Source organism: Haliaeetus albicilla, chromosome 16 (genome assembly GCF_947461875.1).
Source record: "Haliaeetus albicilla chromosome 16, bHalAlb1.1, whole genome shotgun sequence".
Classification (NCBI taxonomy): Eukaryota; Metazoa; Chordata; class Aves; order Accipitriformes; family Accipitridae; genus Haliaeetus; species Haliaeetus albicilla.
In genome coordinates this window covers 22336562-22360696 of record NC_091498.1, presented here as the reverse complement: position 1 = coordinate 22360696, position 24135 = coordinate 22336562, and the positions used below count along the sequence as shown (strand labels likewise).

At 42.0% G+C, this 24135-nt stretch overlaps 1 protein-coding gene across 7 annotated transcripts in view; it reads right to left on the bottom strand.

The window, feature by feature from the left end:
• TEAD1 (TEA domain transcription factor 1) overlaps window positions 1–23316 on the bottom strand; it is a 164443-nt gene extending 141127 nt beyond the window's left edge. For 5 of the 7 annotated variants that reach the window (XM_069803906.1, XM_069803909.1, XM_069803910.1 and 2 more), the window contains exon 1: window positions 22373–22521. The gene's annotated coding sequence lies outside the window, so the exon portion shown is untranslated. Of the gene's footprint in view, window positions 1–22372; window positions 22522–23186 lie in introns of those variants that run through there. The other 2 variants (XM_069803913.1, XM_069803914.1) reach the window with 1 other exon arrangement.
• Window positions 23317–24135: the final 819 nt, after the last annotated feature.

Here is a 24135-nt window from a genome sequence, read left to right as displayed (position 1 = left end):
CTAACATCTAATCTAACCAATCTTTAAGAAGCTGTTATTGGGATTCAAAGCTTTGCATCTACAGTGGAACAAATATCATGACAAAGCTATTTCATGTCCCAAAAGCAGCAATGTCTTATCGCAGTGTCTTTACTAGGAAGAGCCTGATATAATTTAATTATAGACTACTTGTTCAGTGTGATGCAGGAGTTCTCAAGTATTTCATGTAGATTCTGGAAGTCTACCCACAAAGAGTTCCTTGCAAGATAACGGTCCATCAATACATCTGCACCTTTGCAGCAGATTTGCTTTTGTCACTTTATTTTCAGTCTCCAAAAGTAATCAAAATAGTTAGTGGGTTGCCAAAAGTTGTATCCTCACAAAATAAATCAAAAAAGAGAATCAATCATGCTGGGCAAAAGAAAGCTCTTACACAATTAACCTGGTGAAGAGAAATAGGCCGTTTGCTGTTGCTCAACTCCTCTAACAAACTATTTCAGTGGTCCTTACATTCTCCAAGGCCAAACCTTCAAACAATCTCATCCCCTTCTGATGAGCAAGACACACCCAAAACATTTTCAAGCGGGGTGGAAAGTAGTAAAAGAAGATTTCTGTGATCTGCAGTCAGGTTCTTCTGGGAAGATTACATATTTCTAGGAGACTATAATGTACACGTACATCTGTACCTCTGATACAATCACATAATCAACATTCAAATCTAGATAGCTATTTTTCCATGCAGATTTTTATTACTTTCTCTTCCTGGAATAATTAACCACTCTGGGGATTTTTTTAACTTAAGAAGTGAAGACTTAATTTTCACCTGACTCTCCGATTACAAGTCTGAAAAATTCCCATTTTTCTTGCAGGCCAGCTTTAAATCAGGCTGCTGTGTCCTTTTGCACTGGCAGGTTTTGTTCCCACCAGAGCCTCTAGGCGAGCCAAAGCCAAAGCACATCCCTACAATAATCTCATTTAGTGATACACCTCCATCACTCACCAGAAGTTTCCACGGTCTGAGGCTTCGTTTGGGGAGAGGGAGGCAGTAGTGCTCCGATGAAAGACAATTCCTCGCAGAGTTTCATGTTGGGCCATGGCTCACCAGCAGCCCAGCTGCTAGGATGCCAGACCACGCACCATGGGGAGGCAGGGAACATTTCCGAAACCTGGCAAGCACAGAGATGGCACACAAGCCCCAGGTGCAAGGTCACAGGTGTTCCATTATGCTGCTCCTCTCTCACATGCACCTGCTGAGCCCTAAAAGCACCAGACCTCATCCACAAAGGGTGGAAGGTTTGTCCTATTTCCTCTGCCCTCTTAATCTGATCGTCCTACTCTTGCTCCCTCTGACCAGGCTGTCCAGCTGCCTATGCCTATCAGGTATGTTCTACTACTAGAAGGGATTTGAATAAAGCATTTAAGTATCTGGCAAGCATGTTCTTCAATGAAGACATGCTATGAACTAAGCAATCATATTTTCAACTGTGCTGCCTGCCAGAAAAGTGCACAAACTTCCAATAGCAAAGAAATGAGGTCATTTTGGTCAACTGCCAAAATCAGCACATTTCCTCTTTTGGTTCTGGATGCTGCACCTCCACACTCCACAATGTGTGACAAGTTGTGAGAGGGAGGTGCAGTCTCTCAGAAAAGGAAATAAAAATTAAACCGGTGGATGTTATTACAAACAAAGCTGGGCGGGGGGTGGAAAAGTGGGAAAAAAAGAAAAAGTCATGAAGCATCCTGATGCCCCATGACCTCCTCCTGAAGACCTATTTAATGGGAGTCCAATTTAACCTTCCTAAGAAGATGTCAATACCTTATCTTGATATTGCAGAAGTGTAAAGCCTCATCCCGTTAGAGGAATTCAAAAGGCTTACATGAGGCCTGCAGCTTTTGGTTAGAAGGCTGGACTGGAATTTAGCAGATCAGGATTAAACCCTGGTCTTGCCACAGGTTCCTGTGGGGCTTGAGCAAGACTCCTAACTTCCCTTGCCTGAGACCCTCTCTTGTGCCTGGTCTTGTGCATTTAAAAACTAAGTTTTCCTGAGCTGGGAATATGTCTTTACAGTGGAGTCGAGTCTGGAACAGTGGATTTTGGATGCTCATTTGGGCCTCTTAATGCTAATGCAGCACAAACCAAAATGACAGTAGTAGTAGTAATAAGAATAATAATAGTAATTATCTCTCAGTCTTTATTTTCAAGTTAATGTCTGCCAAAAAGTGTTAGAGAAGTTTCTCATTGTGGCAACTACTGTATTTATGTGTGTAATTTACAAGCGGCTCATCTGAATAATTTGAATTTTTTATTAAGATTATTTTCTCATTTTCCATTGAGAAGCCTTCTTAGATACTGACTCACATTCAGCCTTGTAGGGAAAAGTGCCAAGCATTTGTTTTTCTTATGTCTCCAGTAGTTATTTGACTCCTGCATTAAACTCAGCAAAGCCAAAACTGAATAGGAACAATCTTAATTTAATTATTAAATATATTTCAAACTTCACTGTGATTTTAAAAAGATCTTTCATGTGGGGTAGTGGAAATGTGCCAGGGAAATCTAAAAAACTATATGTAATCCTCTCTCCCTAGCCCTTCTTTCTTTCAGCCTCTCTCAAAAGGAGGTTAGGTAAACTCAAATCTAGCCGAGCTAGGGTGAGCTAGTTTCACTTCAGGTTCGCTAGAAAAAAAGTTACCAGGGCATCATGCCAAGCCTGCCACTTTTGAGATAAATATGACTTTCTTTCAGGGCAGTTTTATGAGGGGCACAGCAAGAGGCTCATATACTATGGCAATTCAATTGCAGATTTAGCTATGCAGCAGCTGCCACTGCTTCATTATAAAGAACAGTTAGCTCTGAAGTTCTCTTAAGAAGTTTACAAAAGGGACAGTGTATTTTTCTGACGTCTGTTACGGTGGTGTGAAGATACACAGATGGCCTTTGACTCTCACCTTCTGCATTGCACAGAGCCAAACCCAGTTCTACAGAAAGGGTTAGACCTTAAATTTGCCTGCTCTTTTCCTGATGACACTCCCCTCATCTATTTGACTATCAGAGCCAGCTTACTTTCCTTGGGAGGGTCAGATTGGCAGATGAACTACAGTGAGGAGAGGAAACATGTTAAGTATGAAAACATTCTCATAAGCTTTCACAGGAAAAGGATGTAGCTAACAATAAAAGAGAACACTGCATTTCTCTGCCAAACTTTATCATACAAGATTATGCATTTCCAAAACTTACGTTTATACCAGTTAAATATCGGTAGTGCTACATCTACAGGAGGCATATGCCAAAATACCCTTCCTATATTCCCCACAGTAAGTCAGTTCTGGAGGTTCCTTTTTGAGGTTAGCAGTAGGCAAATGCATCACCACCTCACTTAACTCGGGATACTACCAGAGTGCCGGGAGTTACAAAGTGAACCGCTTCACCACTGTCCGAGCAGTCCCGTGAGTGACCTGTCAGGGAGCACCTCCAAGGGCCACCCAGAAAAGGCTGTCAGCCTGCTCGAAGCAGGCTTCATTCACCACATCCTCACCCATAGTACTGATGGCCTTGCGACCTGCTAGGCACAAATACTGTTTGCTGCACAGTGGGAAGGCTAATTACTTCAGGTTCGTTCTTCCTCCTCTGGGGTTGTTCCCTGCACTTCTTCAGTTTCGCAAAGCTGGTACAGTAAAGCCAAAGTGCTGATAAAAGTATGGTCTGGGCATGGCTTTGAACTGCTTGCCTTTGCTTGGCTTAGCGGCCATATCATTTGCGGTTTCACTGAAAAGCTTCAGCTCTGACTGTTCTGGCCGAGTTTCATGGCTTCCAGTACCTTTCCAGGGAGCAATCGGAATGAGCTTCTTGATGGCCCATCCCTAGACCAAGCATTATTCCCAGAAACACACCAGCCAGCAAAGACCTATTGGTCTTTACTTGCTGTCCTCAGTGCCATCAGGGCAGCTGTTTTTGACTCATTCCTCATCTTGTTCACCTGTGGACACATCTGCCAAACAGGTGATTTTTCCTCCACGCAGGCTGCTGGACAGACATTCGCAGGCGGCTCTCGGTTTACATTCGGTGTCTACTCAGTGGAGTGAATGCCCAGGTCAATACTTGGACTCAATTTTACAAATGCAAAAGAAGAAAAGCTGCTGGCAGGTCATTCTCAGAAAGGGATACGGGGGGCTCTGTAACTTGCCTTATTCTCATGGATCTGGAATTGCTGCACGCGATGAAAGCAGTGTATTAACAGTTCATCATAAAACATGCTCGGAGATTTTATGTCCTAAATTATGTATATGATTGGTTTGCCTGTTTGGTGTCTGTTAGTGTAGTGGGAAGTCTAAATTACTGTTATTACACCTCTAACTAAGGATTTTTTAACTATTATTTAAATTAAAAAGAGAAAAAAAGACAAGACCTCAGCAAGAATATTTCAAAAACCTCTGATCATTCTGTGAGCAGCCTTAAATACTGACTTGATATTTCTTCTGGTCCTGGGATACACCAGTTTCAGCATGTTACTTCAGAGGATAATCAGCTTTTCTGCAAGGACTGAGACCTATGCATCAGTTTCACTGCTTAAAAATGGTTCTTTACATACATTTTCATAATAAAGCACTTTATAACTATTACCCAATTATTGCTTACAGCATTAAGTAACAAGGTATTATTACTCCAATTTTACAGAAGGGAACAAATCATGAAATCTGAAATACTTATTCTGTTTTTGCGTAGGCTTTCTCATATTAATTAATTATGAGACTTAATTACACTCAATCTCACCACTCCAAGCCAATTACGGAAAATTGTGTAAAGCAAAGAAGTAGGGAAATCTCTATCTCAGAGACAATCACTTACACTGACAGCACTTTCCAAATAGGTATATAAAAGGACTTAGCAAATATTAACTCACACACCCAATGCAACAGGATGGATTTTTCTCCGATTTTTCTCCAACAGCCCCTATTCAAGTCATCTGAGCAATGAACACTTCCCCCAGCTTCCTCACTCAACTCTGCCCCAGAAACCAAATGCAAATCTCTGCCCCCTGACTCGTGCCTTAATCACATGATCACCTTTCTTCCCAGAAGCAGTAAAAGAATCGCCAGGCATGTTAAAATTGCCAGATTAGAAGAGCTCTAATCCAATGACTTTAAACATGGGTTGGTAAGAATTGGTATATGCTATATATATATATGTTGCAAAATATTTTTAAACTTTCTATTTATTTTGAATCTACAGCAATTTTATGTACCGAAGTTTAGCCTGCAAGGGGAATGGTAAATCCTCTAAAACATCACTTAAAAAGTTTTTGTTCCACTGAAGTATATATGAACACTTCCACACCCTATGTTGAAACGTTAATTCATGATTTCCCACAGCACTTAGCCGCAGGGATTCACAACATGTTTCAATGCCTTCAACAGCAGCAGCGTTCCATGGGGAACCATTCTCCTGTTTCCAAGACATGGCTCTTACGAAAATGGACTAAGCCAAGGCCAACTGGCCTTTTTATATTAATACCAACTGATCCTCCCATAAAACGTGCAAGGAGAGAAACAAGAGCAATGATCATCTTTGGCAGTTTGTCTAAAGACAGCTCTGAGTTCAAATAGATCTACTTAATTAAAATTGGGGAGAGACATTGAACTGACAAATACTAATTTGAATTTTCCTTGATTTCTTTGCTCTGTTTGCCAGTAAGTGAAGGTTGCTCTAAAAGACTCTTCGTGAATAAAGGTGTAAATGTAAGTGGAGGAGACTCCATTCATTTATGACTTTGACTTCTTCGGAGCCAAGATTTTCCCCCAGTCTTCACAGTTATGACATTTTGTGTTCAGTCTGGCCTATTCCAGCAGAATATTCAGTCTGTGCTCCTCGCAATTATGCCTTGTTTGCATCACACCATAACAAGTGTGCTACAAGAGTTTCACGGACCAGAATCTACCACACAGTATATTTTAAATGCTCTCCAGTCATCTAAGTCAGCCTCATGGCATGGCAGCAGAATTAAATACAATGGAATCTGGCAGGCTGCATTCACAGGACTGCATTGTAAAAAGGGGAAAAATAAACACTAACATTTTGACTGTTTCTTACAATTTTTCTAAATACTCTTTAGTAAAACAGAAATACCTTGCTGTCTCTGAAAAAACCAAAAAGTTTGCAGATACCATTAAATCAGGCACCTTTCAAATACACATTCTTCCTTATTCTTCAAAGTTTTCCCTTCTTCTCTGCCCAGTGATCCTTCCATATTTCTGTTAGGGCAGGAAAGGGCAGCTACAGCATAAAACAGGCAGAGATAACCTAGGCATTCAAAAGAGTGAGATCTAATAACACATCTAATAACAGCTTTACCCCCACCCAAGTAAACTCCTACTTCTCCCTATTCAGACGAGGGAGATACCATCCACCTCAATTTAGGCACAGAGGGTGGATGACCAGGATCTCCCTCTGGAAGCCTTCCTCTGAATATACAAAGAACTAGAAACTTTCTTTAGTAAGACTGGCTTACCAAGCACCAAAATTTTAGCAACAAATTAAGTACCCGGTCCTCTTAATTTGGACCCCATCCTCCAAGCTTCAGAACAGACACTTTCCTTGAAGATGCAAACTGTAAATTGCAAGCGTAACATCAAGGCATGAACCTCCATCTACCACAGCATTGTTAAAACAAATATCAGCACAAATTCTGTGTTAATGACAGAGTCATGTATTTTCCATGCTTTTAATACCACCCCCTGAGCTTAATTATTATATTTAGTGTCTAGGGCAGCAACACTTCCTACCCAGCACCCATCATCAGTCCAGCAATTAATTGCATACCACTGACCTTCAAAGAACACCATGGAAATTTTATTACTGTACAACTCAATTGCATTTCGCACAACACTGCCCCATAACTATGTTTTATTATAAAAAAATCATGTGCTTACAAAAGGGATAGTTGAGCCAACTGAACTATTTATAATTTGCAAGAATAAAAAACGTTTCAGAAGGTTTGCAACATACATACAAAAACTTTGCAGCCTTAATACAAGACAAATGTTACTAAGATTCACATTATAGACAAATGCAGAATGGAAAATATTCCCTGAAGTCATAATGGCAGGGTTATGCAGTATGCTATTTAAAAGCTATTCACCAATGTCCTTTTCCTTTTAGCCAGAACTCTATGGTAGAAATTCAACTGAAGAAGGTCAGTTAATTGAAATTGTGGTTCTACAGCTGAGGAATTGGATGTGTAAGATGAAGCAGCTGAAGGAAAGGACTACACTTCCATATACTATTCAGTCCTAGAAGAGAAGGCTAGCAGTCATGGCCTATGTTTTCTACATTGGAGTTACCTTTCTGCAAGTTTGCCACTTTGAGGGTGCTACATCCTGCTTATGCCCTGCCTTACTCTCTTCTCTCGTTTTTAAGAAAATGCTACCGCTCAGCACATTTCTTCTAAGTTCAAGAGTCTTCTTGCTCCTTTCCAAACCAAAGGTTCACAAAATAAATAATTATTGCATGACTACTCCAATTTCAAATTGGCATGCTAATATAAGAGCTAATGTAAGTCAGGGCAAGAAGACTCTCTCCCTAGATTCAAGGGCTGCGTCCAGGATGAAATAACTTGTCACGCCCAGGATTTCACTGCTAGCTTCCAAGTTCCCAGACTCCAGTGATCCAGCAGGACACAGCCACAAACCTCCACACCAACACATCTGCACCAGCCACAGACTCACAGAAGGAAAGGGACTAGTGCAGCAGGTGGCACAGGCTTTTTGGAAGATCTACCCGTGTACTGAGGAGCCCCAAAAGCTGCTGTTTTGGTAGTTTGCACTGTCCTTGTGCACTTCTGAGTCGTCCTCCAAATTTCTTACTGGAGCCATTACTAGGCAGCAGGCTGGCAAAATGCCCACATGCATGGTGAGGTGAATCACCCTTCCTCCAAAGTGAAAACCCAAAGAATATAATGAGATAACTATGGAGTAAACTGAAGGTCACCACCAAGCTTTCTTGCAAATCAAATGAGTAAGGTATTATTACACTTTAAAATACTACACCTCCCAAACACCTTGTTAAATTTTTCCACAAGCAATGAAAAAGCTTTCTACCATGGCAAATTCCACACATCTCGGGCACGCATTTAATTTCACCAAAACCCAGTTACGATTGGATTTACCATGTCAATCCAGTTTCAAACCTTTTTTGGTTAAAGATTTGTAACCTATACTGCCAATGACAGTAAGATTATCTAACAAACAAAACTCATCAACAACACTTTGCTTTGAAGAATTGCCTACACATTGAATGGATGATGTCTCTGAGGCAATTCAGAGCTATATGATAGTAGTGGGTTTGTTTTGACTTTTTTTTTTAATATAAGAAAGTCATTAAAATTTTTCAGTTGATATCAACAATTTATTGCTGCCTGTTTTCATAGGTACTTCTATTTCTACAATACAGCAGAGGAAACGTGAAGTGAAACTAGCTTCATTGTAATGAAAAAGGGATCTCATAATTTAATTCACTTTGCTTTCTAATCACAAATGCACAGAGAGCACGAACTAGGGAAGAAAAAATACATAAAGCGATGCTACAACATAGCATGCACAATTTAAAATCTCGTTTCCTGTAGAAGCATGGGTTACAGATCAGAATGGAGAGTACACACTTTACTGAGATTACTGAAGAGTTGTGGGCAAGGCTATGATTTGGAGGCAACAACCCTGCTCTGTGTGAAACTAAATTCAAAATTCCCATTGATTTTGCTGACACCTTAGCTTAGATATTCTTGAGGCCTGATCACAGAGCATAATAATATATATATAGACGCCTGGAATGACTTGCTATACATCTTGATGTAAAAAGAAGTTACAAAACGAATGCAAAGATGACAGACGAGCCTTCCCTCTCCCAGGCAGGAAAGCTTTTATTGCCATCTCTTCAACACTTTCACTTCTGCCAGAACTCCCCTCTGCCCGCGTGGCCCCTCCAGCTGTCCAAAGTGTCTCCTCCAGACAGTACTGCTGAGCAGGCGGAGCATGGATTAAACAGTATTAGATGTTCTTTCTGTCATTTTGTTTTCAGTAATTTAGAAAATTATTTTTCTTGTTGTGGATATTTTTAAATGGGGTGAGGGAGATGTTACAGAAAAAATAAAAATCCCCAAGAGCGGGATATATCAGAATCTCCACAATGCTTAACATGTCTCTGTGACCATGTGCACACAAACACATGCACATGCATGCACACACACATTAAGATTAAAGTCAAGTCTTTTGGAGGAGGCTTACAAAAAAAATAAAAAACCATGTTCAACAGGAAGAGTCTGTTTAATGTAGGATTTAAGCAAGGCTCTTCCATTTGCATAGATCACTTACAGCAACAGCAATTCATTAAATTCTCCCATAAAAATCGTGTTATATTTTGTCTAAAGCGACACATTCCTTGCAGATCACAGTGCCTTTCTCATGCTGTTAATAAGATAATCTGTTACATGAGGCTTACAAATCCATTTAAATTGATTTTAATTAATGAATCAATCACTAGCCACTGATGACTTGGTCTACAGACAGCAAGCAATTCAAAGCCCCAGGCCTCTAATCCCAACCCAAAATCCACATTAGAGCAACAGGACATCTCTCTGATCGATAGTAACACAGAGATGTTCAGTTCATACACATTTAAAGTGTATGATCTCGATCAAAATGTATCTCCAGATCTTATGCATTACAATTCCCATATTCAGGACTTTTCAACTAGGAAAACAATATTAAATCATTTACATTTCTTTGCAAGTGAAATAAATGAAATCAAGCACAACTATAACGTGCTTCTAAACTTCTAGATGCTTATTCCATTTGAAGGTTTTTAATTTGCTCTTAAACAATCAGCTGCTTAACATTAATTAATAGAAAATTGCACTTCATATGGTCACAAACACAAACAATGCCTTCTACGTATGCTTTGATCCTGTGACAATTCACTGTTATTCTCCACTGCTAAAGTGCTTAAATTTTCCCTTAAACAGAAAACAAGAAGAAAGATTTCTGTCCCAAAAGCAGCATGCAGAAGCAGCGTGAAGAACATCCTTGTTATTTCAGCAAGTTAATTATTATAATTATTGTTATTACAAGAAGTTAATTACAATGCAGTAAGTTAAATCCACAATAGGTGGTGTGATGTTGAACACCGCAATCCCTAAAGCATCAGCATCTGGCTCCCCATAGCAGAGGGGACACACCTGAGTGAGGCTTCTTCTCCTATGTACACAAACAACTGGTCCTCTAGCACAGCATCTGTGAATAAAGCACCACTTCAACTAGCCAAGGGAAAGGAAGAAATGATGCATGCCTCCCCAGGACCCTCCTTCCTGGACGTAAGCATCTAGCCCTTCTTTCAAAGGCCGCTCCTTTTTCTTAAAACGTGAGAGGGAAGGAAGGGTGAGCCAAGCCAGCTTGCCTCCAAAACAGTCTAGCTGTTTATAGAGCTACACTGTGCTAAGCCCAAGCCCCTCTGCTCACATGGTGCTCTGCACTGCACAAGCTTGATGGTACAGACCTCTGCTTGTCTGGGACGTGACTCTGTACTGAGCTCCCCCACCTGATACAGACTTGCCTCCAGAAGCTGAGCAGCAGGTACTCGGAGAAATTTAGTACCAAAACCTGAGATGTCTACAAACTTCCTGTACCAGAGAAGTTGGTGCTGTGAGAATTGCAGTTATGGACCGGTTACCCTGTTTACATTGTTTTTAAATGCCATCTGCACCTTCATGGTTCAATAGCATCCAATTAAATATTCTAAGAGAAATCCCGATCCCCCCCCAGTTGACAAAGCAGCTTGCTTGGGTGCTTGCTGCCGCACTGGAAGTCCCAGCACCCCACCTCAGGCACAGTTCCATCACGACAAAACACATTCAGTGGTCTCTCCCTGGATGGATGCTACCAGCCCTACCGTGGGGAAAAAGAGCAGTTGGCATGGGCCATCGGAAACGTGCCCATGAAAACCGTGCTGATGCCAACCTGTCAATCAAGAGAGAAGAGTCTCTTCCTCTCCCTCAAGGGCAACCTCACCCGTAACTCCAAACAGTCCCTTAAAGGCTCCAACGTCACTGTCTGTGCAAGGGATTGACCCTCTCCGGGTCTTTCCCACGGGCGCGAAGTTGCACAGACCGAGGGAGGAGGTGGGAAAAGTCTCTATTACGGATATGGGTCCCCACATAGAAAGCGTCTCAGCACTCAGCTGCCTTCAAGGTGGTCTGCACTCCCTCCTTTCTCCCCAGCCCAATCCTCTTCCATGCTGCCAAACACAAGACTCAAGAAGCACCGCACTGGGCAACAGTATGGGATCACCTGTGTCAACCATTTGGCTCCAAAACTCTGTAAGTGGCCGTTACACGGAGGTCGATTTACCAACACTGAACTGCACCAGCTAAGAAAGAATCCAACTTGTAGCTTGCTTTTTTAAAGGAATTTCACATATTATCTAATACGAAAGATGTTGTTGCCTAACGTGCAGTAACCATTCTGCCTGTTTAAATGAAGAGCTCTGTATTTATTTTTAATCAATACTGCATATACAGTTTAACCAATGCTGTCAAAAGTAGCTTTTTGATGCAGTGTCTCACTAATTTATTGCTCTCAATACTTGTGTTCTTCCCAGTTTGTTAAGAACAAATGATTTTTGGAGGGAGGAACAAAAAAATTAATTAAAGAAGGTAGGTTTGGCTTTTATGTGCTGCTAATTAATTAGAGAGGTAAATTAACCAAATAATAAGTACAAGATACCAAACCGTCTTTCATAATATTTAAGAAAAACATAAAGGGTTGAATACTTTCCAGGTGTAAACACATTAAGATCAACATTGTACCAAACCTGAATCTGGCCCAGTTAACTCAAAAAGGTAAATAGTGCATCCTCTTGCACAGATGTCGTAGTGTACAAGCACTCCACATTTAAAGAGACAGATTCTGCAGCCAACAATGCTCCACTGACATAAAGACAATCAATGTGTCCTTGATTATGAGGAGGCAAACAGTTTTCACTACAAAAAAGGAGACTGAAAAACAAATCATGTGTTTTTATTTTACAAGTTCCAAGTTTGGGTTGGGTTTTTTTCAAGCCCTTTTGGAGCACTGAAACAGAATAAAAATAGTTTGTTGCACAAGCATAAAACAAAGTAACTGCTAAATAAACATTTTTAAATTTACTCCTATGTGTTCAGTTCTCGTTCCCATTACTCTTCAGGAGTTGGATGATATCACTAAAATATCTTTCCGTTTTCTGGTAAACTGATTAGATGGGTTTTGTCCAAGAATTGTGCCATAATGTGTTCCCTTTATTTCATATTCTGAATATCACTGCTGGAAAATGTACTGTAGCACAGAATGTAGTATATGCCAATATATCCTGACATTCAAATCAAGACCACAAATTATAAACAGTTTCAGCAAATTGACTTGAGTGCCTTTGTTCCTCAGACATACATCTTCCTATTGCTTACAAAAGCAGCATATACTAACCACTAACGCTGCTATAGCCAGTACTGGGAAAGGAAGTTATTGAAGCCTGGATTTCCTGCTTTCGGTCGTAGCCAAGAACTGTGAGGCTTGTAGTGGTTTCAGGAACTGACTCATCTAATGATTCATGGATAAGATACTGGTTTTAATATATTTCTGATCATAAGACTCAAACTTCAAAACTAGTGATGCTTAATTTTTATTTTAAAGTTTAAAAAAGTACATAAATCAAGTAAACAAGTATTGTCATGGGACACACTGGCTAATAATTATAAATGTGTTTTACAGTGCACTCAGTTTTAAAAAATAGTGTGTTTAACTTCCTGGAAATTCATTTCAAGAGAAAGTTGACAATGAATTCAAAATCCACTGTCAAAAACCAGAGTACTTTTGTTGCAATCCTGATACAGCTGAAATTCAAGTGGAGGACAGGTGGGATATCAATTGCATTTTTTAGATATACCTTAGGTACACATATATCCACTGCTACATATTAATCAATGAATCCTAGATCTGCTATTGTTAATGCACATGGTTTCTTTAACTGTGTATAGAAAGTATTATCAAACGATCGGCTAGTAACAATACATTTGGGTGTTTGAAACAACAGGAAAGTTTTTTTTCAGGAGTGACTGGAGCTGCAGAGGTCAGTCTTAAAGCAATGACTAACACTGGATCCTAAGTGCTCACAAACACATGCATTTTGTGCTAATTCAGAATTCAAAACCAGCCATTTTTACAGGTTTAGTTCTTCCAGAGGGAAGCATGCCCTCCAGTGCATCAAAATGCTTTTTGCCCACAACACAAACCTCATCAGTATGCTGTAACTTGAACTGCCAGGCTCTTGCACCTAAAAAATAGCTTGTGATGGAAGCTTAATTCTGCCAGGCTCATGTATGGAAAAGTACTGGTTTACTTTTTAATTTTTGAACTGCAAGCTGCAGCTACTCACACGCTATGTACAGTGTTGCGGGGAGGGAGAGGGATGTCAGCATTTCTATATTTCACCATGTGCACAACTAGCACAAAAAAAAGAAAACAAAATGCATGTTGCTTGGAGGGGGAAAAAAAAAAACACAGCAGTTAAAACAGTTGACAAGAAAAGGCCAAAGTGCGCTCAGTGGCTGGCAGTCATTTTATGGCTATAGTCCTACAGCAGATTTACTTAGATGACGTCAGTGGCTCCAATCCAGCTTTTCTTTGGTAGCATTTACCACTTGCCTCTTGAAGCCTCCACTATGCTACAGAGCAGTAGACCATAATCAAAATTCCCTTTGTGAAATAGAGTTTACCTCAGGGCACAGAGGCATTGCTAGCTGAATTGCAGGCTCTTCACCCTGTACTGCATGCCCAGAAATAAATAACCTACAATACTGTACTTTCCTTAATACAGAAGAACCATTAAAAGCAGCCTGCTACCTAAAAAAGGGTTCTTTAATTTGTTTCCAAAATCTCAGAGGCCAGAATATTAATTTTCCAAGCAACCAAGAACTATGATAATTCTACTACCGTTTGGACTTCTTTGTATTGTTTTTAGAGATTTTGGAAGATAAAGTTATTTATGGGTCATTGTTTCACCAACAAAAAATATTACTAATGCTAGAGGCTAAATGGAATTTGTATAGGAAGCTGCATATTTTAAAATTGTATTTTAAATGTGCCCCTTCAACTGGTCAGTAAGCATATAGTAAATATGCCAAGAAACAGAGCAAGAAATTACTATGCATAAATAATGGTAAATTTAAAGAGCAAAATGCACATTATTTGGAGCTATGGATTTCCTATCACAAAACAATGACTGGAACCAATGAAACACTAGTAAAGCCAAGTCAAGCGGATACCAAATCAACTAAAACTTCACAGGCTCTGAAGTTTAACAACAACAAAAAAAATACAACAAAAAAACACACACCCCACCCAAACCCCACAACCATATGAAAGATGCATCTGATTGTACTAAATAAACATAGATTTGTTATGTTTTAATGGACCCATCAGTCCAAAGACAACCGTAATCATGATGGGTGACAACTCGATACATTAGTGGACTGAAAATTGCCTCTCACAGTTAAGTACTTAGAAATCACTTACAGGGAAGATGCGCACATGCCTCACAGAGAACTGGAAGTCTCAATACCTCTCCTTTCCCAGCCTCTTCGCTTACTTTCCCCCCCAACCACACCCGAATGAGAGATCACAGGTCTAACCTGCAATGAGCCAGAAGACAAAAAATGCTATTATCATCCAACTGCATAAGACACAACATGGACCTGAACTATAAATCTGAATTTAAAGCAGATTTAAAATTTGAGGTGACTCCAAACAAGCTCTAAGTGGACAGATGCTAGCATATCACGTCCCTGCAGAGAAAATAAAAGCCTCTTGTTAGCAGCCTTAGATGCCAAGCCAAGGGCACAAAACCTTTCTCATTTTCCGCAGGTGTCCATGTCAACTCGGGCACAGCAGTGAGGTGAGAGCATCACCTCTCACTTGACTGCCCACCTTGCTGGCCTCTAGGTGCTCTGCCAGCTCCTGCATTTTTCCATGCAGTTCATCTGGGTGGACTTTAGTGGGGCATTAAAGAATGGCCACTGTTCCAGACTGTCATATTACTCTGTTCCAAAGGGACAGGAGAAAAATTTTCTTCTCTTTGACCTCCTTTCATTAGTAAAAAAGTGGTGTCAGCAAACAGATTTAGAAGATGATTGTAAATTTCTTTGAGAGAGGGAATCAGGTCCTTTTATTGGCCATTAAGGATCCTGGACATGAAAGGCATTGTACAAGCACAAGCGGTCCTTTCTTTCCAATAGCCAGGGCAAGGAAGGAGTGGAAGCAGCACAGCGACGGGGATGGGCAAAGAGACCCAACAGCGCGTCCACATCCGTGAGAAGCAGCAGAAGCGATAGGGTAAGGAGGACCTGGCAAGACGGAGAGCAAAAGGAGGGAAACAAAAAGCCACCGTGATCCAAAGGAAGGAGAGCCTAATCAAGCACTGCCCGAGAACAAGTTCATACCCGACAAAGAGGAGGGTCCAGGCAAACAGAGACAGATGCGGTGCCCTGTAAGGAACATCAAGACAGAGCCTGTAGGGCAGAAGACACAGAGGAATGTGCTGCAAGGTCAGAGAGCAACGCGGACAGATCCAACCCTAAGGACATCACTGCAGCATTGAATGGAAGACTGTATTTATGGTTTGAGACTTTTCCTGCAACAAAATAATTATGGCCAAAGAAAGGCAGGGGTAGGGGGAAGATGAAGGAACTTCCATTGAGTCTTCAAGTTTCCACACGGCTTTCAGCTGATTGTGGAAAAGCAGAAATAAAAAAAATAAAATAAAAATCTTCAAAGATCAGCTGACAGCAGATATAGGGACACAATTGTTTTTAAAGGTTAATTTTTTTGAAAGAATAAGGGTAAAATCAGGGATACGGGAAGTGAAACTGTTTATAGAGTTTTGCCTTTTATTTTAAACTGCAAACCAGCTTTAGGACAAAAAGTGTGCATGCATGGTGGTGGTAGATTAAATATGAATACATTTCCTTTCTCCCGTTAATTAATGTTTCCAAACACTATTTTTTTTAATTGATACACATAACAGAGGCTTTAATCCACTAAACCTCTATGAATTTACCTTTTCTTCCAAAATCTTTTCTGACATTTTCTCCCCTCAAAACCGAAATGTCATTCCTGAATTATAATCTCCCAACAGAAAGGCAACCATGTAAAAAAACATGCCAGCTAATTCCAAAAATAAGCACCATTGTTCACAGCACCATGAGGTGAATGAATGGCGAGAGATTCCACCAAGGGAATAACTGTGATGTCTATAATGTTAAGGAATAATCTGGCACCAAAAATACCCAAGGCCATACTGGTTGGTGATTCAAACATGAAGCATATCAAAACGCTACTGATAAGCTAAATTAACAGATAGCTTATCTGAAGCATATACTAGCCATATGGTGCCACAACTTCTGTTGCCTGTTGCTGGCATAACAATAGGCTACTGCAGTCTTAGACTGGAAGCACTATTTGACAAACTGTCAACAGCATTATTATTTTTTTGCAGAGCTCTAGGGCAATGGCGCACTCGCCTATTTGCATTTTTTTTTAAACAGGTGAACAAAGAGTAAACCAGATGTCAACTTTAGAAATCGAGCTGTCTGGATCAGGAGATTTAACAGAGGCAGGCATACTGCTACAGCTCAAATCTAGACAATGAGCTTTTCTAAAAACACTCTGGCCTAGGGGAGTGGCTATTTAAAACACTTGGCTTCTTTTATTTCAGCACTATGGGAAGTGAATTCTGCTCTTAAGTGCCAGCTCAAATGAAGTCATTTTGTTTCACTGGGGCTTTCTTTGCATTTTAGAAATGTAGCATGTACTGTAGAGTAAAGGAAAAGACAAGTATGAAAAAAAAATCTGATTCTTTTTCAGCTAGAAGCTGGGTAAAAGGCAAGGGCGGGGGGGGGGGAGGAAGGGGTGTTTGGAAATTAGCAATTTGATCACATACCAAAAAAAACACAAATAAAAAAATCTGTGAAAGGCTAATCTGAGCGCAAGTTAAAAGAAATTTATTTTCCCCTCATTAAAAAAAAACCCAAACAAACAAATAAACAAACAAAAAAACCCACCAAAACACTTTTGAAAGCTTTAGGAAGACCTGGTATTTACAATGCCCTCAACCTCCACAAAGACAAGGTGTGAATACTGACCGATGAGGAAGATTTACAATGAGACTTTAATATCTTACAGAAGCACAATCGGTTAATACCAAAAAAATCATGAAAGTCATCTTCTTGCTTTATTTAAGACATACTATTTGAGGAAAAAATCTTTTAATAACACAGTAATCCACTCAATCGTTTAAAAAATTGACAAAACAAAACCTACTGTCAATCAATACATAGTAGATCTGTCTATGGCATTCAATTATGAAAATGTGCTTTTAGTTGTGTTCTGTAGGGGTGTGAAAGACATAATGAGGAAAATAGATAACTTTCTGTTCTAATAATCTGTTCTGCTTTGATAAGCAGTTATGGGAACATATTTATTTTCTGACTTATACCCAGCTAAGTATGTAGCATTTTTTAGATTATCTTTTCAAATTGTTCTTGAACATTCTCAGTTTAAAAAAAAAAAAAAAAACCAACCTCCTTTCATGTTAAGTTGAGATTGCACTTGAACTCCTTCCAAAAGCCAGAGCTGTACTGAATTATGATAATTAGAAAGCTGTGCGCATAAAAGGCAGCACAGTTGATGCATTTAAAAAAGTTCATGCCAGAGAATATAAGTTCAATATGTTCTCACATAATTAACATTTCCCATCATTAGCAGCAGTTTTCAGTTCATGTATCTGTAAAAACAACAGCACTCGTCATTGTTTTAGATTCCCAGTCAATAGCATTTTAATAGTTTTACACATAATCCTAAACTTTCCTTCCCTTCCCCCTCCCGGCACACTGAGATTTCACATTCTACCTTCTGACCTGCTAGCAAGTAAACTCGTATTTTGTGCTCATGTGATTCTGCTGCTGCCCAGACTATCTCCGCTTCGAAAGTTTAGTGAAGAGATAATAAGAACTAGAAATCTAAGAAGGCCATTTGGAAAGGCACAACGGGATGCAGAGGGAATAATCACGTTGTTCCAGTAAACAGTGACTAGAAGACAAAGAACAAAAAGTTGTAGGTGATACCTTTGACTGGACAGGAGCCAAACTAAAACGGGCTGCCTCTGACAAACCCAGACACAAGCTGGAGGGACTCGGAAAAGGGGTTGCAGCCCTGCACCAACCAGGCAAGCATCTATAACCTCTTTACACACTCCGTGAATTTTCATCGCGTTCTTGATGTAGGTACAAAAACTCATCAAACAAATAAGGGCATGCAGCGCATGACAGGCTGCTCTTTGAGACATTCACAGACTTCCTGTGTAGAATATCTCAAATTAGTTGTTAGCTACCAGATTTTGACACAGGCTCGTTGCCTTCTTTCTCTTCTCTCCACTTCTTCAATGCCTGTATTTTAAAATTAATATAATTCTGGTGGAGCTTTAATAACCTGACATAGTATAAAAGTTGCTGAATCTGCATCAACACAGAGAGAAATTTTGGGTTTACCAATAACCAGTTAAAACTCACAGTGACTGCAGTGGGATCAGGATTTCATACAAAACCGGGAGAGGTTCAGGGTATTAAATTAGAAAACTCCTAGCTGAATTTTATGCGACAAATTCGAGGAGCACATTTGAAGTTGGTGCCTCAATGGATTGAAGTCTGCAACTTTTCACTCTCTTATGTTTTGGAAATGAGCAATCATTAAAACCAAACACAAAATTATTCCAGGAAATATTATTCCGTCCTTGTTCCACTTGCAAAAGTCAAAAGGAGTTTTGTGCAAGAACACAGAGCAAGATATGGTCATAAAGTGGGAAATTATTGCAGAGATTTTTCTTCTAAAAATGTGTCTTCAGTGTGGCCAAGTCGGTTGGCTTCACAATAAATAATGCCATTAATCTGTTCATATATCACAGGATACAATTTAAATTATACAGTACTTGCATAAACTGCCACAAAACCTCTAACAGCCGTTTTCTTTCAGGGAGATGATTTACCTCTTGCAGGTTCTAAAATTTTGTTGCGACTCACTTAGATTATTTTTTTTTAATAGTAAATGACTGTAGTTTAGGAATATAAAACATTCCTGCTTGAGGCAAGCACTAATGGCAAAGTGCAGCATGGTGACAAACCAGTAATTATATCTCAAATCCCAGAAATAAGTAACTACTATTTCGCTCGTGCATAAGTAGGTCCCTCTGATCAACTGAGGATTTCAAAATCGTTTTTAAAGGGCCCATTTGCACCCTCATTACAGCCAACATAATACAGCAACAGGCCATATGAAGTCAAAGGAATTAACCTGAATTTAGACCAGATTTTTGAAAAGTCAGCCCTCACCTCATGTTTGCACATGCTATGAATAAGAGCACAAATGGAATGAGCGACCAACTTTTAATACAAATTTGCCCGCAAGTTTTAGGCAGATTGCAAGCAAAGCAGAACATAAGCCCCATACAGAAATTTGAAAAAGCATGTGTGTCAAATCTGATAGTCTTTTTAATCAAAGATACAGAATAGCACCCATGTCCTTCTTTAGACATCAAATACCATACTAACCATGTACATAAAGCATATGCTGTAAATATCTTAGTATTTGATCCAGGGAATGTTTATTCCTATGAGTCATCCCAGTCACTTTAGCCTGAGTAGGGACAGGATCTAGCAAACCTTTTCTTCTTAAATAAATGGAATCGCTTCAGAAAGACAGTTTTTAAGCCATCTCCGGAAAGACATAGCATTAATATTAACGTCACGAAGAAACACCAGATAAAAAGCGTGATGTATGCATGTGTACATACAGTCAGAAACCACGCGTACAAAACGTAATGTGTGAAGGGAACCTTCTTCCAAACACACACATTCAGAGCCGTACACAAAATCTTCATGTTTTGGAAACAGTCTTAGGCACCTTCCAATAAATCAGATTACTTCTAGTGAAATCGTTCCAACAGTGTAACCATCCTACTTTATAGACTGAAACCTGACAGCTATATCATAATACACAATTACATATTTTGACCTTTCACTTTTTTCTAAGTGAAAGACACCAGAATTTCTCTGTAGCTCCAGAAGTCTTTATTACACTTTTGCCTGTACTATATCTTGAAAGTTTGCTTACAATATGATCTACAAATGTAGCTTAAAAAGAAAGGAAGAAATCCTTTTTCCCCTGCATGTGACTTAACTGTGCTTAACTTTTTCAGGCATGGACAAACAAAGCCTAAAAACCACTTTAATGATCTCCAAAACCACTACACCATCCAGCAACAACAACAACAAAAAACGCTAGTTACAAATTATACCAAACACGTTACACACATGCTCACACATCTCCACACATCACAGTATGCTATCATTTCTCAGCTGGAAACTCATGGCGGGTCTAGTTCATAATAAAGTTTCTGTTGTTCTTTTTTTAGCTGTTTAGTTAAAACTCCTTTAAGCAGAGGCTGTCTTTACTAAGACTCCTGTCAAATCGAAATTTTTCCTCTGCTTCACTGTACTGCTCACATACATGCCACCCAGCACTAAGAAACTGTACAGAATATAAAACTGTAATTTGAATCTCAAGAGCTGTTGTTACACTCTCCTGGGTGCAAAGGCTAATAATATTTACTTCACCAAAGCAGCATATGTAAAAATTGATGCTCAAAATACACCTAACGTTTAGCGATCAAGTACTTTCCAAAGGTATTTGTAGACTACTAAGAAAAAAAAATGAAATAAACCCTTTGCATCCAAAATTTCTGCTTGGTCAGCTCATAAAAACCTGCAGCAGGCAAAATGCAGAATTATCCCTATCGGTATAGAAAATGCCTTACGACCTAATTAAAAACCAGTGCAGTGTGAAAAGACATGTTTTACTGTGAAGGTGAAAAATAAATGCACCTCAAGAAAGTTTACCTTTACTGAAAATCATTTCCAAAAGTTGATTTTAAAAACTTGCAAGTTCAAAATGTGACCCAAATACAAAATATTTAATTCTGCGTTTTAAAAACATTTGCTGCATTAGTCCTTGTATTTCTATTCCCAAATAAAGTATGCATATGCGTGCGTGTATATAAATATATATACACACAAACATGCAAGCTTCCCTCCTGCCCCCAGAAGTAATTTAATATACAGGTCTGTGTCATTTTTGATAGCACCATCTTACCATCAGTACAATCTAATATCCCTGTAATGGTATTCCCCAACTATTTATAGAGACAGAATACATCATACATTACAGACAGGCATTCTCAATCTAGGGTTATAAGAAGAATCCCACATAATTTTAAATTAAGTCCTAATGTAATTACAATCATTTTTGTTTTCATATGCAATTGCAGGTAGCACTTAGTTATTTACATGAATTTTCCTGTAAGAGGCATTCCCACAGAGATTTCCATATTAGATGTACTGCATAATAACTGAACATCCAGCTAGAGAAAACAGGTTTTTTATCCATACAGCTCCAAACTTTGCCATTACCTAAGTTAGATATCTCTGTAAAACCGCTAACTGGCAATACTGCGTTTCTAAACTTCATCAGCACTAAGGGAAAGCAAATATGCTTCTGTTAGACAGGAACACAGCTGTATAGGTACTTTTTTCCCTGAGGCTCTGCCATTTCAGCTTACGTTTCTTATATATAGGTGTTTTACGTCAGAAAACGCCAGTACAATCTGATGTTCCTTGGCCTTTCTTTCCCAGATGGTGTTCAACAACGAACAGTTAAAAAATACTGGGAGCCATTTACATGCAGAAAGCGTAGAAGAGAACTGCTCCCTAACTTTCCAGCACTTCTGGAGGTCACTTTTCATTTCTTCGTATCAAAGGCAGGCACTTGTTTCTAATAAGTTAACAACTCTCCTGAGAAACGTGGGTGGCTGGTATTTCATTGTTTCATAAATATTTTTATACTGTAACACCGTTCAACTTAAAACAGATTTCAAGAGGAGGAAAAAAAAAAAATCACGACTAGGATTCTGTTCAACTGAGGTAAGAGCGCAAACTTTCTGACTTGGTCGAAAGAGAGATGTTCCCCCACCCCCGCCCCCCACCCCGCTTTATTTGTCCCGGTCGGTTGTTTGGAGGGGGCCGCTTTGTTTTAATTTTGCTCCAGAAGCCGGACTGTATAACTTTTTCCCTCCCCCTCAGAAGTGTACTTCCTTTGAAAACGCTCTTTCTCTGAACAAAGGCTGCCACCGGCCCTCCGCATCAGCACTGTGGACATCTGTGGAATACGGCTCTTGAGAACGTTACGGATACAGAAAATCCCCTACGGTTCCTACCGAAAGGAAGTTTTCCAGGGACAATCTCCTCCGTGTTGTTGTAACTGCGACTTTGTCTTTTTTGGATACAATGTTTCTGCTGACTCCCGAAAATTTTCCACTTGAATGTGCAATTAACCGGCAGCAGCGGCAGCAGCGGCAGCAGCTCTGGAGAAGGAGAAGAAGCAGCGAAAAAGGACATTCCTTCTTTCATCTTTTAGAGGAAAAGAGAAGGGGGGGAAGGAAAGCAAAACTCGGGGCAGCGCACCCAGCAGAGCTCCGAGCCAGGCCGGGCCGCACCGCCGGGGGGGGGGGGGGATCGCTCCTGAGGGCTGCGAGCGTCTGCGGCGAGCCCGGGGCTGCTCCCAACTTCTTGCTTCCCCGTGGAAAAAAAAAAAAAACAAAAAAAAAAACCAAAACGCGAAAACCGCCAAGGACCGGTGCGCGCGTGTGCGTGTGTGAGGGAGAGAGAGGGAGTGAGTGTGTGTGTGCGCGCGCGCGCGTGTGTGCGCGCCCGGCTGCAGAGCAGTGACTCAGGCAACTAAGTGCGAGCGGCGGCGGCGGCGGCGGCCGGGGGGAGCGGAGCGGCGCGGCGCGGCGCGGGCAGCAGCCGCCTGTTGCAGCTCCGGCCGCGGCCCCGCAGCGGCAGAAACTCCGCGGGAAACAACTTCTCCCCCTGCCGCGGCCCCTCTCCCGCCTTGCCCCGGCACCTGCGGGGGCGCCGGCCCCCCCCCCCCACCTCACCCCCCCCGGGCCGAGCCCGGCCGGGGCCGACCCCCCCCCCTCCCGCCCCGCCGCACAAAGCGCCGGCGGCGCGGCCGCGGCCCCCTCTTACCTCCGCGCCGCGGCCCCCCCTCCGCGCACCGCCAGCGCGCCGCGCTCCGACGGCAAACTTCGCCCGCCGCCCCCGGGCCGCCCCGGCTATTTATGGCCCCGCGCCTATTTTTAATCCGCCGCTCGGCTATTTATACCGCGGCGGTAGGTTTTGCCGCGGGCCGGCGGACGGAGCCCTCGGAGGATGAGTTGCTGCCCGGCCGGCGGCGGGGCGGGCCGGGCTCCCGGCCGGGCTGCGCGGCGCCAGCGATGCGAGGAATGCGCGGAATGAGGGGAGGAATGAAATGAACGCGGGAGCGGGGCGGCCGCGGGGCGGAGCGCGGCCCGCCGCCCCCTGCGGCCGCGGGCGGGCGGGCGGGCGGGGCGGCGGGCGGGGCCTCCGCGCCGCGCTGACCTCATAGGGGAGCCCGCGGGAGGAGGGCGGGGGGGGCCCGGCGGGAGAGGAAGGGGAGCCCGGGGCAGCGCGGGGGGCGACACCGCCGAGCCGAGCCGTGCCACGCCACGCCACGCCACGCCACGCCACGGGTCCGCGGCGCTCCGCTCCGCTCCGCTCGAGGGCCGGCGGCGGTGCGCCGCGACGGGCTTGCAGCGCTTTGCGACCCAGTTGCGAAGTACGGGCTTGCTAACGGGGGTCTGCCGGGAGGGTCCGCTATGTGCTTCGCAACGGGCCGCGGGAGCCGGCTGCGGCCCGCACCCCGCACCCCGCCGCCTGGGGTGGCTTCCCCTGGGGAAGCCCAGTTTACCCGCACACGCGTCCCACCCCTGGGGGCACCGCGGAGCCCTGCGCGAACGAACCGCCGCCCATCCCGAGGAAACGCAGGCCTGCCCCCGGAAGGCCACCGGCAGCACCCCGGGGCCCAAGAGAGCCCCGGAGCGGGGGGGGGGGGAGCGGGGAGGCTTTGTACGCGTCGCGCCCCAAAGCGACGTGGACGCGGCGTGGCCCAGGGGTC